Here is a 9,701-nt window from a genome sequence, read left to right on the forward strand (position 1 = left end):
TCCTCCGGGCGGCCGAGGGGACCCCCTCAGTGCCGCATCCTCCGGGCGGGGGGACCCCCTCAGTGCCGCATCCTCCGGGCGGCCGAGGGGACACCCCCTGTGCCACATCCTCCGGGCGGCCTGTGCGACATCTTCCGGGGGGCGAGAGGGACCCTCTGTGCGGGGGGGTACACTCTTTGCGCAGTACCCTCCTTGCGGGCAGGGGACAAGCCAGGAGGGACTCTCTTTGCGGATGCGACTCTCCGTGCGGCCGAGGGGACCGTCTGTGCGGGACCCTCCTTGGGCGGGACCCTTCGTGCGGGCGGGGAAATCCTCAGTGCGGGACCCTCAGTGCGAGACCCTCCTTGCGAGCGGGTGGGACCCTGCATGCGGGACCGTCTGTGCGGGCTCGCAGCCCGTCGGCGCGGGGATCCGAGCCTTTGGCAACGCCACCACGAGTGTTTCCCGATGCCTCTTCCACCACTCGCCGCTCCGCAGCTGCGCCCCGACCCGCGCCCGGCGCCGTGGGCACTGCTCCATCTGCGCCCCTGCCCGGCCCCGCACAGGGCAGCTCCTGGCGCGGGTCGGGAGCTGCCGGCGGCTGAGGGAGGTCTGCCTTACTCCCGCGGATGGGGAGAAAAACCAAACCCCCTCCCTCGCCCAGTTTTAATCCGAGATAATAATGCACTCGGGAAATTTTAAGCCTTCAGACAAATGACCCCAGGGGATGGCTTTGTGAATTCAGAGCAGATCCCGCTTGTTTCCTCAAGGCGGCAAGCCAGGAAATCATGGATTGATGAACCGCTTGACGGGCCTGCTAATGAAATTAGCAGCAGCTCCATGAGTTTTTTCAGTGAGCAGGACAGGCAGATGTTGGAGGGAAGCACACAATGGCACAGCTGCACTTGCAGGCTGCCTAAATTCCCGGCAGAGCGGACACGGGGCTCAGCAGATCCAGCTTTGGCTGCTGCCCATTTTACAAGTGGTTTCCCCACTAAGGGTCTCCCAGAGATGGGCAGCAGAGGGCTGCCAGAGGCGTCCAGGAGGAAAACCCCGCTGTAAAGGTCTGCTCAGTGCCCTGCAGAGACGTGCCCATGTGCCACGATGTGTTGAGCTGCCTTGTCCATATATTATTAATAATTGCCTTCTTTTAGCTCTCTCCAGAGATAGCTTCTGTTGTACAGGGGATTTTCTCAGCTGTGGGCTGTGGATGGGAGACATCAAATATGGAGCAAATATATTGACTTTGGGAGAGGTCCTGCCAGGGGGAAACGTGTACTTCACCAGGCAGCCACCCATCGGACCAGGGAAGCCCCCTGACATCTGCAGCAGATGTTTTCTGCTATCAAAGGGTGCATCTTCAGACCTTGCCTGCCTGTACCAGAGCTGCAGGAAAAGGACTGGGATGCTCAGGTGAATCAGCCATAACTGTGTTGTATCATACTGGCTTTCCCTCCCCTGTGAGCATCGCTTCAAGGAATGAAAAGACTGTCACTGGATGATACCCAGAAAAAGCTCTCTCATCGACCTCTGGGAAGTGCAAGTACCCATTTCACAGCTGGGGAAAATGGAGAGAGCCTGCCAGGACACAACGGTGATAACTGCTGCCTCCCAGCTGCCTGCTTTTTGTTTTTCTTAAGGTGTTCATGAAGAAGCCATTTTGGTGGTAGCAAGAGAGCCCCAAAATAACCTCTGCTTAGGCTGTGGGCAGCAGGGCTGGAGACTGCAGCACAGGAGACCATCTGGCTTTGCCCATTCTCCAGAGCTAAGTTAGGTCAGCAGGCTGCAAACAAGGTTTGTATGAGTTTGGACCAGTGGATTTAGGGATTGCAGAGAAGGCCTGGCTCTGAGCCCAGGGTCTGGCATGAAGCCTGAAGTGCAGCAGGCTCAACCTGGTGAGAAGATCCATGTGCCAGGGGAGTGGTGGGGGCAAGCTCCAGTCTTGCTCTGTCCTCCTGACCACACTGTGTCTCTCCTATGGGCTGGCTGGACCCAAATCTCTTGAAAATCAGGAAAGTTTGGAGGCAACTCCAGGCTCTCCAGCATGGGCCACTTTTAGAGCTCCCTAGACAGCTTTTCCTCCCCCAGCTCCTACCTCCTCAGCACCCAGGGGAACCAGGACTGCTGCTGCTGCTGGTGCTGCTATCCCAGGAGTGAGGCATTGAATGCAGAGGGCTGCTGCAAGTGAGATTCCACCCATTCTCCAGGGGCTGGCATGTGGAGGTGGTGTAGAAGGTCGCCAGCCTCCCATGCAGCTGTTTCCTGGAGGAGGACATATCTTGCTCAGGCTCCTTTGGATTCAGCAGCTCTGAAATCAAAGTGCTTCTCCTGCAGGTTGGAGCGAGGTTCCAGAGGAAATGTTCTGCACTCAGCTTGTTCTCATGGTCCAGGGGTGATGCTGGACATGCCGTGCCCTGGGGCTGCTCTTGGGAAATGGCTCGGGTGGGCAGCCACCACCCCCCTGTGCAGGAGCCACTGCCAGAGGGGGTTGGTGGTGCTGGGCAATGTGTGTTTTCTGTGCAGCCCCCAGCGAGTGCTAAAGGACCTTTCTGAGGTGTGGTTCCCCCCTTTGGAGGGGAAGATTGGTGCTGGGCACCCAGCATGTCCCAGTTTTGTCCTGTGCAGGTGAAGCCCTCTATCACCCCATCTCCATGCAGGGGTCCCACTGTGGTGTGGGGACTGTCACCATCCCCACGAGCACATCTCCCAGCCAGGAGGAGCAGAGCCAAAGGGGATGAACGCTGCACCCTTCTTGTGGGTGGCAGGAGGCTGCAGCCCTGCAGCTCATGCAGGTTCAGGTCAGCCTGTCCGTGAGCTCCCATGCTGGCTGCTGGCTCGCTCCCCTCCTTCTCTCCTGTTCAAAATACCAGGGTGCTGCCTCCTTCTAGGGTAAACAAGCAGAAGTACCCATTCCTTCCTGAATTCAAGCATGTGTTGCCACGACAGCAGCCCTGGGTGAGGGGTGAGCAGGAGGTGAAGGCAACTCAACCAGCTCCCTTGGAGGGATGGACAGAAGATCCTGGGATGCCTTCCCAACAGCCCTTCTCCCCCTGACCCACCAGTTTGGGCTTCTGAGGGTGAAGGCTTCCTTGTCCCATCATGGGGCTCTCCCTGGTGTCCTCCTCAGCCCAGCCCTGCATGTTCCTAAATGTTGCCTTTTGGTCTTGGCCACACGTCACATTACATCTTCTGGACTAGAGAGTGGAGGGAAAATACAGTAGAGGATTTAGGTTTATCCTTCTTCGAGCCAGATAAAGTCTGTCACAGAGAGTGAATCCCTCTGCCTGCCTGTCTGGATGGATTACCTGCAGCTGTAGTGGGGTATTTGCTCTCCTCCAGTGCTGTGATCCCCAGGTGTGGTGTGGGATGGGGGAAGGGGTGCTGTGAAGTGGCCACTGGCCCTCTCTGTGTCTGGCTGTGCTCTGGGAAGAGCTGCCCCGGGTGCTTGGCAGGGCAGGATGGTCTGCAATGGCTTGGGTGGGGCAGGCTGCTCGCTGGGGAAAACAGGAGAGGAAGCAGAGCAGAAGGAGGCTAAGCTGTGCCTGCAGTCCCCACAGAGCTCAGGGGAAGCCCTGATAACACCCCAGGCAGAGGATGGAGATCCCCTCAGGGTCCATGCCCATGATGTGGGTGCAAACCTCGCTGAGGAGGCTGCCAGGGCAGTTTTTAAAATGAGAAGGTACTTTGTCACTTCTCTGAGAAGCTTTTGGAGCGTATTCAGAGCAGAAGTCCTTTCCTGCAGGTTCCTCTTTGTTCCTGAGTCCTCAGATGGGGATGATTCACTTGGGGACTCTGTTCCCTTCGTACTCCAGGCCATGGTGGCATCTGCTTGCTGTGTGAGGTCAGAGGGACAGGGAGAAAGCTTTCAGTGACAGTTTCTGGGTCTTTTATGATCCCATGCGGACAGCTGTTGGTAGCTGTGCAACTCAGAGGGGTGGGGAGATGATGGGATGGGTAATGCAGAACAAGAGAGTGACAAGTTCTTACCTCACGCGTGGCTGTGGATGCTTCTGAGTCTGTTCTCAGCTCTGTCTCTGGCACAGCACTGTCTGGATGCTCCTCACTTGGCTCATCTCTTGAGAAGCAGACTTTTTACCCTTGTGGGAAGTGAGGATTCAGCAGCCACCTTCCCCTCCAGACAGACCCACACTGGCCACACAGGAAACCCCAGCTCCTGTCTTGTCATGAGCATCTTCCTCTTCCTCTGTATAGAATCATGGAATGGCCTGGAAGGGACCCTGCTGTTGTATACAGGGACACCTTCCCTTAGACCAGGTTGCTCAGAGCTCCATCCAGCCTGGATTTGAGCACTTCCAGGGATGGGGCATCCACAGCTTCTCCGGTGCCAGTGCCTCATCACCCTCACAGAAAGAATTTCTTGCTAATAGCTAATCTAAACCTCTCTCAGCTGGGATCCATTCCCACCAACTCTCTACTTGCCCACAGCAGACACCTGAGACCCTGCTGATGGCCCCCATCTTTCCCACTCCCCTTCCCATGCGAGCGACAGACACTGACTGTGGTTTTAAACCCATCTTGTGCAATGGTGTGCAGAGCAGGTGAGCTGGAAGCTGTCTGGATTTGCTGGCCCCAGGCACCCTGCGAGTCCTGCACGTACCTGAGTCACAAAGACAAGCATGTCCCGTGTGTTGGTTCCGCTGATGTGAAGGTCAGAGGGTTCTGCAAGCGGTGACCTTTGAGAGCCTCGCTGCAGAAACACATCCCGGCCGTGTTTCCCCCCCATTTCAGGGTGGTTGTCTGCCTGCTGTCAGCCAGCCTTAAAAATACATGGGGCATGTCAAACGAGGGTTCACACGGAGCTGAGGGAACGGGAATCTTGGAGATTTGTCTGGTAAAGAAAAGACCCAGTGTCTCAGGGATGGTGCCTTGAAGGAGAGGGCTGTTAGCGCAGAGGAGTCTTCCTCGTGTAAGAAATCACAGGGAGCAAGGATACACTTGACTGCAGCACTGCAGTCCTGCTGTGCCCTGTTCTCTTCCAGCCTCTTCATCCCTCCTTCCCAGCCCTGACTTGGTCCGGGTGGTTTTGAATGCCACATGAATCGATACTTTTAATTAGCTGCCATATCTCATTTCTGCTTTATTGCTCGGATAAGCAAATTAAAAGTGAGCATGCTGTGGTGAGCTGTTACCTTGGGTGGGCTATGAGCACAGGCTGTTTCTTGCCCCTGGAAGCCCTGAGATGCTGCCAGTCACTGGAACAGAGGCTCAGAGGAGTTGCAAGGGAGGGTGTGCAGAGGAGATGGAGAAATGCCTGGCTTATTTGGGTTGCTGGGAAAGCTGGACAATGTCTCCATTTGAGATGAGGGACCTGGGGCTAACCAGCTCTGTGCCAGGTGGCCAAGCTCCTCTGTATCCTTCCTTCGTGATGGGAAAACCCTTTGGACTGAGAAGGTACAGCTGGCATGGGCACACAGAGGGGCTTTGCCAGGGCTGAGCAGCCCCACACTGGGGCACAATTTGGGGGACTGTCAGGCTTGTACCAGTCTTCAGGGTGGTACCTGTCACATCTATCCCCAGAAGCAGCCTGGGGAAGGGTGCAGGAGGTGAAGCAGACAGGGAGGGACCCTGCATCAGGTTGATGTGGGGCTGAGCTTTTCCTTGCAGTCAGATGCCCTGAACTCATCCATCCCCCTTGGGGGACAGGGCAGGACAGAGATGTGTTAGCCCAGCTGGGGGGTGTTACCTACCAAAAGCCAAACACACCTCCTAATGCCGAGCCCAAAATGTATCATATGTCTAATTAAAAGTTTTAACAGTATAACCAAAAATGCAATGAACAGTTGTTGTTGTTATTATTAGTCCAGTTAAAATGCCACTAGCGCTGACAGCCTATTGATTGTGCAATCAATACCTAACAAATGCCATCAGCAGTGCTGCTGTTGGAGCTGCTGTGCAAGTCAGAGCCAGGATTTCCCCTGTGCCCCTGGTGCTGGGCTCCCCCAGGTACTTTGGGGTCCAGGCAGTGGGGGCAAAGAGCCATCACCCTCCTCAGCTCTTTGCCAGGAGGACTGTGGGGGTTTCATGTGTTTTCCCGCAGGCCTCAGGCTCAGCATGTGAACTCACTTGTCTGTGAGTTCATGGGGCATCTGACTTGACTAAATGTGTTCCCTTGCACATCCATGGGACAGCTCCTGTCCCATGCTCCTGCTGCCCCTGAGGGGGATTCTGCTCAGCTCACAAGTTTGCATTGCCAGCCCTGAGATGTGGGGGGTCTCCCATCATCTGTGCCCACATCTTCAAGATGACACTCAGGCTGGTAATGCTGCCTCTGCAGCTTATTCTGGAGCCTTAGGGTTCGCCCTACCTCAGCTTTTAAATCATTTATTTATATTGTGATTATGAACAACTCTATGGGTCCAAATGCCACAGTGGGATCCTCTGCTCCTTGGCACTCCGTTCTCCCTCCTACCCAGTCTCTGGTCCCAGGTCCAGGTCGCTGTGCTGAGGTGTCCCAGAGCTACTCCTCACATTCCCAGTGAGATGAATCTGGGCTGAGGTGAGCCCAGGCTCGGCTCATGCTGCCTTCCAGCACCTCAGCAAAAGGGAAGTGTAAATGATTACTCTGAATGCTGAGTGCTTGACATGGCTCTTCCTGGAGCTGATGCTGCCACGTGCATGGTTTTTGGTCTAGGTCATCCAGCTGCAGTCCCTGCTTGGGTGCTGCCCTCCAGAAGGACTGGCAGGAGCAGAATGAGTTTCTTGTGGAGTTTCTTCACTGTCCTGTGCTGGTGGAGGACCCCACACCCTGTGACCAGGCTCTCCTGCCAGCTCTGCAGCCAGCAGGTGACACAGAGGCAGTGACACAGAGCCCTGCCATCTCCTGATGCTTTCCCCTGCCTGCTCACCTGGGACATGGAGAGTCTGACTCCTCTCCAAGCTGCTGTGATCCCTGTGTATCTCACCATTATCTGGATGCTCCTAAATTTGGGACTGTTCTGTACCCTCTTACCTGGCTAAGGTCTGCTTGGAGCTTTCCTGCTGTGGCTACCTGCATTTCCCCGGCAGTAACGTGGATTGTAACTCCTGTGCCAACTTCTGCCTTGTGCTGGTGCTCCCTGGTTTCTGGTAGTGTGCTAGCCTTGAAGGGAGAACTCCATTAGGGGAATTAAAAGTGTTGAATGTGAAACCTTGAATGTAGCTGCGAGGCAAAATGTGGTCTGACAGATCCTCTGGCTTGTCAGAGCCTCTGACTGATGGGCGCCAGTGGGCTGCTGTCTGTAAGAATGACCTTTAGGGAAAGACAAATTGAGACAAAATGTCTCATGAAAAAAAACCACCAGACCAGCAATTTATGGAAATCTTTCTACTACAAAGCAATGGCAAAGGTTCCCTGTAAGCTGGGCTGGGCTTGATTGCTTTCTGTCAGACACAGAGGGCGTTCTGGGAGAGCTCAGACTGACAGACCTGTTTGCATGGAGTAGCTGGCTGTTACTCCTTTTTCCTTCTCCAGCCTTGGTCTGGACCAGGAGGGTGGTGAGGCTCTGCTGCTGGCAGACTTCAGGCTGAGCTGTTTCCTATCTGCTCACCAGCACAGGTCATGTTGTCTCCTGAGCCCAGAAAGTTTCTCAGCTGCCACCTCCAGTCTGGCCTGGACTGGAGATGCTCCAGTGACCCCCAGCTGCTGATGGAGTTCTGTGCACTGACCCACTGGACTCACCCTCTGGCTCCAGCACAGGGTGTTCTGCACTGCCTTCTGCCATGGCAGCTCATGACTTTGCCACGCAGCAAATGAATTGTGTTGATGCTGCGGACATTCTCTGTAAATTCAGAGGCGTTACCAGGTGAACATCCCTTCCCTTCCCTTCCCTTCCCTTCCCTTCCCTTCCCTTCCCTTCCCTTCCTTCCCTTCCCTTCCCTTCCCTTCCCTTCCCTTCCCTTCCCTTCCCTTCCCTTCCCTTCCCTTCCCTTCCCTTCCCTTCCCTTCCCTTCCCTTCCCTTCCCTTCCCTTCCCTTCCCCCCTAAAACATCCCGTCCCCGAGGCTGTCCCCTGGTCTCCTGGTGGTCACAAACCAGCTGTGAGCAGCTTTGAAACCGAACAAGTCAGCCTGAGAAATCCCTGCAACCACAATGTGCCGGAGGGGAAAGTGTCCGTGCCTCCTTCCTCTGTTCCTGTTCTCCTTCCAGTGTTCTCCTGGGGCCTGTTAGAAAGCCACAGATCTCTGTGCCCCTGGTTCTGCACAGGTGAGGTTTTAGGTTGTTTCAGCTGCTGGCTGCTGCAGCAGTTGGGTCAGACAAGAGCTGGTGCTTTTGGGAAGTCCTGGAAGGATTTCTCCTCCCTTTGGGAGCTGCCCTTGTACAGGAAAGCCGCAGGTGACTTAAGGCAACATTTAGCACAGCAGGAGCTCGGACAGCAGGAGAGGGAAGAGCTGCTGGGACCATTTCTGAAGGTGAGATGTGTCTGGGAAAGTGAGACTCGTGTCCTGAGGCTGTGGAGCTCTTCCCCTCCAGCACACGGCAACACTGGAGGGGCCAACACGCTTAGAGTGGGAAAAGTGCAGTAAACAGCTGTGTGCTGGCTGATGAGGGAGGAGGAGGGTCTGCACAGGGTCAGGCAGGATCTGGCTTCTCTCACCCCGTGCTGCTGCTGGAGCAGGGACAAGGGACATGAGAAGAGGGATCTGGTGAGTGCCCATTGCTGTGTAGCTCGCTGAAGCCTGGCTGGAGCATCCCTGCAGGACAGGGGTAGAGCCCAGGCACCATTACCCATCGTGGCCTCAGTTTTCCTGCCTGGGAGCCGGTCAGAGAGCACCAAGCAGGGCTGTGGGGAAACTCCCGTGTGGGAAGTGCAAGTGTGCACCTTCAAATGCCACCAGCTTGCAAAGAGCACGGGAGTAATGGTCTTACACTGCAGTACCCAGAGCCAGAGCACCCCATCCCTTTTTCCTGATCTTCCCAAGAACCCAACAGGACTTCTTAAATAAGGATGTGGCCTTGCAGCCTCACTGTTGTTGTCCTTTTTCTGTAAAAACAATTTCCATTTGAATTGCTGGGACTACAATGTGGAGACAGTTTTTACTGGGGGCATGAATCTTCTTCAGTCTCTGCCTGCCAGAGTGGCTGTTTCCTCATCTCCCTCTTTTGTGGCTTCGTCAGAAGGACAAAAAATGGCTTTTGCATCAGTGTCTTTGCGTGTTGCTTGCTCAAGCAGGGGCAGTGTGGTTGTTTAGGCAAGGATGTGGAGAGAGCAGCTTTTCTGCCCCTGAGCTGCTTTGGACCATGAGGTTCAGCCCTGAGACTCCTGCTGCACAAGGCTGTTGTGTCTCAGGCCACATCTGCAGTGCCGTGCCCTCACGGATGCCATCCTACAGGACAGCCTTCAGTGGAAACCCCTCAGCTTTTCTAGGAACCATTGCCCTGAGGTGTATCTGCTCCCACTGAGAGGGGTGTCAGGTTTGGCAGTTCCCTTGGCCATATTTTCACGCAGCTGCATGTTCCCCCCTCAGCCTTTATCGCTACTCCACATTGTACCCCTTGGTGGGTTCAGGATTTGAGGATTCCCTGGGGTTTTCTGACACCTCAGTCTCATTCAGAAAGGGCACTGGTCTCTCAGCTGGTTTTCCAGGTGGTTCCACACTCTGTGTGTGTGTACCTGCTCAGCTCTGCCTGGAGGCCAGGGTGCTCTTTGGTTACAAACCGTGCTTAGGAAAGCTGGGTTTCCCTTTGTGAGGGTCTCAGCCCAGCCCTGGGGAGGGGTGTCTGGA

This window comes from Corvus cornix, chromosome 4A (assembly GCF_000738735.6).
Source record: "Corvus cornix cornix isolate S_Up_H32 chromosome 4A, ASM73873v5, whole genome shotgun sequence".
Lineage (NCBI taxonomy): Eukaryota > Metazoa > Chordata > Aves > Passeriformes > Corvidae > Corvus > Corvus cornix.